This window comes from Ovis canadensis, chromosome 9 (assembly GCF_042477335.2).
Source record: "Ovis canadensis isolate MfBH-ARS-UI-01 breed Bighorn chromosome 9, ARS-UI_OviCan_v2, whole genome shotgun sequence".
NCBI classification, from domain to species: domain Eukaryota; kingdom Metazoa; phylum Chordata; class Mammalia; order Artiodactyla; family Bovidae; genus Ovis; species Ovis canadensis.
In genome coordinates, this window is record NC_091253.1 from 95,967,842 (window position 1) to 95,976,326 (window position 8,485).

Here is an 8,485-nt window from a genome sequence, read left to right on the forward strand (position 1 = left end):
TCCTGATTTTGTCAGATAATCAGAGTTGTGATCATTCCTCTCAGTACCAAATATAGGGTATCTTATCAAACTAACTCGATTTTAAAATTTTTGTCTAGTCCTTTCTCTTTAAAAATAGGTTTTAATAAATAAATAAAGCAAAACTCTTTGGTTAAAGTAAAAGTGTAAATGTTTTTGAGAAACAAATATTCCAAAGAGACTACCAGCTATTTGTAGAATATCTGGAGGGTATGATAGCTTAATATAGATACTCTGAAGGTAAGCACAAAAAGCAAGAGGGACAGTCATGGAGACTAACAGAAAGACAGACAGATAAGAGCATTATCAAAAGGAGACATTCAAAGTGAGATTGAGGCAGGAGATAGATGGGCTCCAGGCTAGGTACTTACAACTGGCCTCCTGTTCAAGTCTCCTGGGGTGAGAAGATGAGCGCCAGTCAGGACGTTTATCACCTACCCTCTGTTTGCCTTTCCTGAGGCAGGAGACAAAGGACTCCAGGACTTCATATTTAGCACTGAACTCCTGCCTTTATTTTGAGATCTATGCTTGTGCTTAGTCGCTCAATCATGTCCAGTTCTTTGAGACCTCATGGACTGTAGCCCGCCAGGCTCCTCTGTCCATGGAGATTCTCCAAGCAAACCCACTCCGATATAAAAACCAGCAATAGTAATGGGGTAAATAACCAGACATTGGGTACTTTTATGGCAAGGACAGAGTGGGACTAAACCTTGTTGAAAGATCAAGAAGTCACACACTCCCCATCTTTAGAGCATAGGGGACACTTCAGTTCAGTTCAGTTCAGTCACTGTGTCTGACTCTTCGCGACCCCATGAATCGCAGCCCACCGGGCCTCCCTGTCCATCACCAACTCCCGGGGTTTACTCAAACTCATGTCCATTGAGTCGGTGATGCCATCCAGCCATCTCATCCTCTGTCATCCCCTTCTCCTCCTGCTCCCAATCCCTCCCAGCATCAGAGTCTTTTCCAATGAGTCAACTCTTCGCATGAGGTGGCCAAAGTACTGGAGTTTCAGCTTTAGCATCAGTCCTTCCAAAGAAATCCCAGGACTGATCTCCCCCAGAATGGACTGGTTGGATCTCCTTGCAGTCCAGGGAACTCTCAAGAGTCTTCTCCAACACCACAGTTCAAAAGCATCAATTCTTCAGCACTCAGCTTTCTCCACAGTCCAACTCTCACATCCATACATGACCACTGGACAAACCATAGCCTTGACCAGATGGATCTTTGATGGCAAAGTAATGTCTCTGCTTTTTAATATGCTATCTAGGTTGGTCATAACTGTCCTTCCAAGGAGTAAGAGTCTTTTAATTTCATGGCTGCAATCACAATCTGCAGTGATTTTGGAGCCTCCCAAAATAAAGTCTGACACTGTTTCCACTGTTTCCCCATCTATTTCCCATGAAGTGATGGGGCTAGATGCCATGATCTTCATTTTCTGAATGTTGAGCTTTAAGCCAACTTTTTCACTCTCCTCTTTCACTTTCATCAAGAGGCTTTTTAGTTCCTCTTCACTTTCTGCCATAAGGGTGGTGTCATCTGCATATCTGAGGTGATTGATGTTTCTCCCAGCAATCTTGATTCCAGCTTGTGCTTCTTCCAGCCCAGCGTTTCTCCTGATGTACTCTGCATAGAAGTTAAATAAGCAGGGTGACAATATACAGCCTTGATGTACTCCTTTTCCTATTTGGAACTAGTCTGTTGTTCCATGTCCCATTCTAACTGCTGCTTCCTGACCTGCATATAGGTTTCTCAAGAGGCAGGTCAGGTGGTCTGGTATTCCCATCTCTTGGAGAATTTTCCACAACTGTTGTGATCCACACAGTCAAAGGCTTTGGCATAGTCAAGAAAGCAGAAATAGATGTTTTACTGGAGCTCTCTTGCTTTTTCCATGATCCAGTGGATGTTGGCAATTTGATCTCTGGTTCCTCTGCCTTTTCTGAAAAAGGGGACACTATGCATGCACAAAATCCTTCCTGGGGTCAAAAAGACAGGGGATGCCAGACATATAAGTTTTTGCTATCCCCTGCCACAAGTCTTCCGGAGAAGGCAATGGCACCCTACTCCAGCACTCTTGCCTGGAAAATCCCATGGATGGAGCCTGGTAGGCTGCAGTCCATGGGGTCGCTAAGAGTTGAACATGACTGAATGACTTCACTTTCACTTTCATGCGTTGGAGAAGGAAATGGCAACCCACTCCAGTGTTCTTGCCTGGCGAATCTCAGGGGCTGGGGAGCCTGGTGGGCTGCGGTCTATGGGGACGCACAGAGTCAGACACGACTGAAGCGACTTGGTGGCAGCCGCAGCCATAAGTCTCCACAGTGGGATTCATCCTAACTGAGGGGTGCAGCACAACCTGGGGAGGGTCCAGAGGCAAATTAGCCATAGGAGTCAAAACAAAATGATTGGTCAGAAAGAAGACAATGACCTGGAAGACTGCTCCTTTTTGTCGGGGGAGTGTATAGTTTCCTCAGTTCTGTCTCATGGCGACAAAAATTTGAAGCCATGGCTGGACCAGTGGTACAGCCCTCGGGGGACCAGTGTTACAGCTCCGTGTTAGAGCTCAGTTTTACTTAGAAAGTAAAGGAAAATACACCCTTGAGGCATGAGGGCATGCTGACCCAAAAGACACAAAGAGAAGAAAGGCCCCTGGCCCAATTTTGGCTCTTCTTTTTATATGTTTTTCCTCCTCCCCCTGGGTCTGCCCTCTGTAATTTGGGCTAGCCACTCTGGACCCCTTTTTTTCCTATTCTAGCTACCTAACACTTTTAAAGGATTTAAACTTCCCAAAGGTGCCCTTCTCTCTCTGAGTTCCATGCATCTTTCCGCATGTACTTTTCTTTTTCAATAATCTTTACCTTTCTGTTTACCTTCTACCTCCTCACCTGAATTCCTTCTTGACAAAGCAGGCATAAATGAGGGGCTCAGGCCCTCACAGCTGGTCTCTGTGGGCCAGTTGTTAGGACTTCAGGTCTGGGAACTAAGACCTTGCCTCTAGCCACAGCTCACTTCTTCCTATGACCAAAATCAAGAAAAACTGTTTTCAGAAAATAGCAAAGCTACTAGGACTGCTAAAAATAACAGCTACAATTAATTCTGTTGATTGAGCACCCATTATGTTTCAAGCACTATACTAGATGGTTTTCATGCATTATCTTGTTTCTTTCTCATTAAAATGTCAAGAATAAAAGCTAAAAGCATTTGAAAATACTTTCTTCATGCCAGGTTCTGTTCTCACCCCCACACTATTGCCCTCAAGCCATGTTATTGTCCTTTCAGCATTTTAACACTTGTGCTCTTTCATGCTGTTGGGTTTTCCTGTTTTAGAGTCATCTTGTGTCAGCTTCCCCCCCTAGACCTTTTTTTTCTTTTTGGTATCTCCTGTTTCTCCATAAATTTTCACTTAAAAATCATCTCTTCTGAGAAGTGTTAGGTTCGCAACTGTCTCAGTCAATTGCTCCTCTCTCCTCCTCCTTCCAAGCTGTGTTCTTCTCTACCTTGGTGGTAACTTGTTCAGCTCCTCAAGGCATTTTCAAGTGTTTGCTTATTTTTGTCTCTTCATTACTGTAAGAAAGGTCAAGTTCCAGCTCCTTTTCAGTCCCCAGTCAATACACAACACATAACAAGGAACCTGGCCCATGACTGGTATGCTTAATAACCATTCATTAGATGAAACAATGTTCTAAATGCCTTGCGTTAATTCTCTCATTTAATGAATGATCTTCCTGTGAGCTTACTGAGGACAATGTGCTCTTGGTCACACAGCTAATGAATGCCTATAGTAAAATTCAAAGCCAACCAATTATGTAGGACTTCAGATCATGGTCTTATCCATTATATGCTCATTTGACAAACTCACAGATTCATAACATCAGTTTGGTATAGATATTTAGAATTGTTTGTGTTTTTTAAAAGGATCTTTCACAATTTTGACCAATACACATTCCTTTTCAGTGTCTCTTTAGCGCTGCTCCTCTCAAGTGTTCATCATCTATATTCAGCTTAGTTGCTTTTCAGCAACTTGGAGTAAAGTAGATCAAGAAAGGAAAAGGCAAGACACATGCTTCCACCATATATATAGCTCCTGCTATATTCAAGCCCGGAGAATAAAACTCTCACTCTGTTTTAACACCTCAGTATGAGTTAAAGCTGCATGAATGACAGCAGTTTTTTAGATGGAGCTTTCGTTAAAATTTGAAAGGAATAATTGCTGTATTTTACTGAGGCTTCTAACTTAAGCTAATAAAGATATATGGATTGTTTTTAAAACAGAAAGCAATGAAGTTTCTGCTATGGGTTGAATTGGGGCCCCCCTACCTTTTGATTCACATATTGAAGCTCTAACTTCCAACGTGATGATATTTGACAGTAAGGTGTTTAGGAGTTAATTAAGCTTTGCTGTTTTTATTGTTCAGTCCCTCTGTTGTGTTTGACTCTCTGCAACCCTATGGACCGCAGCGTGCCAGGCTTCTCTATCCTTCACTATCTTCTGGAGTTTGCTCAAACTCAATGATGCCATCCAACCGTCTCATCCTATGTCTCCCCCTTCTCTTGCCCTCAAATTAAGTTTAGATGTGGATCCCTCATTAGAGTGGAGACCTCAGGATGGAATTTGTGCCTTTATAAAAAGAGACCTCACAGGGCTTGCTTCCTCTCTCTCTCCAATGGAAGGCACCAAGGAAAGTCCATGTGGGGACACAGCAAGAAGGCAGATACCAAAAACCTGAAAAATAGAACATTTCCTGCCATTAACAGTAGACAAAGGATGCCACAGTCATCAAAGTTTGCAGCCCTCCTACGTGAGCTGGTGAACTCTGAGGAAGGCAGGGAGAGAAAGAATATCTGATGTCACCCCCTACTGTGAATCCTGAGGAAACTCAGAATGTGATAATAAAGATACTGGCCCCAGATAGCTGAGATAAATATATAAAAAAAGATTTCAGTGGGCCCAGACTCTTGCATCTTCCCATATATAGAAAAGTACTAAATTTCTTTTTTTTTTTTTTTTTTTTTTCACGTCAGACGGGTAATGTGCCGGTGTCGTAACAAGGTTTGCGGGGAGGCACATGTCACGCAGCAGCGTGAACACCCAATCATCACGCTCATGAACTACAAAAGGATCAGAAAAGTACTAAATTTCTTAACTTGAGATATCTGGTTTTCTTTAACAATGATCTTATGACATTCCTGACTACCTCCCCTTTGTTACAAGATTCCCATGGGTCCTAGGTCCTCTCTTCTTCTCCTTGGAGCAGTCTCTGAGAGCTATTTGAGTTGCTGTTTCCCAGGCTACATCCTTGGTTTTGCCCCAAATAAAACTACTCACAACGCTCACACTGAGCTTTTTTTTTTTTTTTTTTTTAACATATCCAAGGAGAGAGCTCTCACCTGATACTGATCCTCTGTCACTTTGACTTCAAACTAGTCTCCACAACTCTGAGAAACAAACGCCTATTGTTTAAGCTACCCCAACTCTGGTGTTTCATTTATGGTAGCCCAAGTTGACTGGGACAGTTTTCTCTGCCAAAAGCAAAACCCTATATAGTGTGAGTACTACTATCGCTTCTCATACATCATCTCTGTGATTTTAGGTTATGTCCTTATGTTGCTATCTTCTCATTGTCATTCAGTTTGGTTCAGTCTTTCAGTCGTGTGTAACTCTTTATGACCCCATGGACAGAAGGCTTCCCTGTCCATCACCAACTCCAGGAGTTTGCTCAAACTCATGTCCATCAAGTCAGTGATGCCATCTTACCTACTCATCCTCTGTCGTCCCCTTCTCCTCCTGCCTTCAATTTTTCCCAGCATCATGGTCTTTTCCACTGAGTCAGTTATTCGCATCAGATGGCCAAAGTATTGGAGCTTCAACTTCAGCATCAGTCCTTCTAATGAATATTCAGAACTGATTTCCTTTAAGATTGACTGGTTTGATTTCCTTGCAGTCCAAGGGACATTCAAGAATCTTCACCAACACTGCAATTCAAGAGCATCAGTTCTTCAGCACTCAGTTTTCTTTATGGTCCAACTCTCACATTCATACATGACTACTGGAAAAACCAGAGATATGACTAGATGGACTTTTGCTGGCAAAACAATGTCTCTGCTTTTTAATATGCTGTCTAGGTTTGTCATAGCTTTTCTTCCAAGGAGCGAACATCTTTTAATTTCATGGCTGCAGTCACCATCTGCAGTGATCTTGAATAGTTGTTGACCTTTGGAATATTGGGGAAATTTTAAAAAACAGAGACCACTTGCATATTGGCTTCTAAATATTAGGTGACATAGCATTTTCCATATTACTGGATCTGAGCATTTATATGATAGGGAAACATTATGTAAAAAGTTTTCACAAAACCTTTGGTGGTTGGTGGTTTAGTCATTAAGTCATCTCTGACTCTTGTGACAGAGGGCAGACACACTGAAACCACACTCACAGAAAACTAGTCAATCTAATCACACTAGGGCCACAGCTTTGTCTAACTCAATGAAACTAAGCCATGCTCGCAGGAAAACCCAAGACGGGTGGGTCATGGTGGAGAGGCCTGACAGAATGTGGTCCACTGGAGAAGGGAATGGCAAACCACCTCAGTATTCTTGCCTAGAGAACCACATGAATAGTATGAAAAGGCAAAATGATAGGATACTGAAAGAGGAACTCCCCAGGTCAGTAGGTGCCCAATATGCTACTGGAAATCAGTGGAGAAATAACTCCAGAAAGAATGAAGGGATGAAGTAAAAGCAAAAACAATACCCAGTTGTGGATGTGACTGGTGATAGAAGTAAGGTCCAATGCTCTAAAGAGCAATATTGCATAGGAACCTGGAATGTCAGGTCCATGAATCAAGGCAAACTGGAAGTGGTCAAACAAGAGATGGCAAGAGTGAACTTCGACATTCTAGGAATCTGCAAACTAAAGTGGACTGGAATGGGTGAATTTAACTCAGATGACCATTATATCTACTACTGCGGGCAGGAATCCCTCAGAAGAAATGGAGTAGCCATCATGGTCAACAAAAGAGGCTGAAATGCAGTACTTGGATGCAGTCTCAAAAACAAGAGAATGATCTCTGTTCGTCTCCAAGGCAAACCATTCAATATCACGGTAATCCAAGTCTATGCCCCAACCAGTAATGCTGAAGAAGCTGAAGTCGAATGGTTCTATGAAGACCTACAAGACCTTTTAGAACTAACACCCAAAAAAGATGTCCTTTTCATTATAGGGGACTGGAATGCAAAAGTAGGAAGTCAGGAAACACCTGCAGTAACATGCAAATTTGGCCTTGGAATGCAGAATGAAGCAGGGCAAAGACTAATAGAGTTTTGCCAAGAAAATGCACTGGTCATACCAAACACCCTCTTCCAACAACACAAGAGAAGACTCTACACATGGACATCACCAGATGGTCAACACCAAAATCAGACTGATTATATTCTTTGCAGCCAAAGATGGATAAGCTCTATACAGTCAACAAAAATGAGACCAGGAGCTGACTGTGGCTCAGATCATGAACTCCTTATTACCAAATTCACACTCAAATTAAAGAAAGTAGGGGAAACCGCTAGACCATTCAAGTACGACCTAAATCAAATCCCTAATGATTATACAATGGAAGTGAGAAATAGATTTAAGGGCCTAGATCTGATAGATAGAGTGCCTGATGCACTATGGAATGAGGTTCGTGACATTGTACAGGAGACAGGGATGAAGACCATCCCCATGGAAAAGAAATGCAAAGAAGCAAAATGGCTGTCTGGGGAGGCCTTACAAATAGCTGTGCAAAGAAGAGAAGTGAAAAGCCAAGGAGAAAAGGAAAGATATAAGCATCTGAATGCAGAGTTCCAAAGAATAGCAAGAAGAGATAAGAAAGCCTTCTTCAGCGATCAATGCAAAGAAATAGAAGAAAAAAATAGAATGGGAAACTCTAGAGATCTCTTCAAGAAAATTAGAGATACCAAGGGAACATTTCATGCAAAGATGAGCTCGATAAAGGACAGAAATGGTATGGACCTAAGAGAAGCAGAAGATATTAAGAAGAGGTGGCAAGAATACATGGAAGAACTGTACAAAAAAGCTCTTCATGACCCAGATAATCATGATGGTGTGATCACTCATCTAGAACCAGACATCCTGGAATGTGAAGTCAAATGGGCCTTAGAAAGCATCACTACAAACAAAGCTAGTGGAGGTGATGGAATTTCAGTTGAGCTGTTTCAAATCCTGAAAGAGGATGCTGTGAAAGGGTTGCACTCAACATGCCAGCAAATTTGGAAAACTCAGCAGTGGCCACAGGACTGGAAAAGGTCAGTTTTCATTCCAATCCCAAAGAAAGGCAATGCCAAAGAATGCTCAAACTACCGCACAATTGCATTCATCTCACATGCTAGTAAAGTAATGCCCAAAATTCCCAAGGCAGGCTTCAGCAATACGTGAACCATCAACTCCCTGATGTTCAAGCTGGTTTTAGAA

General features: G+C 42.3%; 1 non-coding gene across 1 annotated transcript; it reads right to left on the minus strand.

Annotated features, from left to right (window-relative positions):
• Nucleotides 1–5,034: 5,034 nt before the first annotated feature.
• On the minus strand, nt 5,035–5,139 carry LOC138446338 (small nucleolar RNA U13). The gene has a single exon (XR_011259278.1). It is a non-coding gene; the product is annotated as a small nucleolar RNA U13 (small nucleolar RNA).
• Between the last annotated feature and the right edge of the window lie 3,346 nt (nt 5,140–8,485).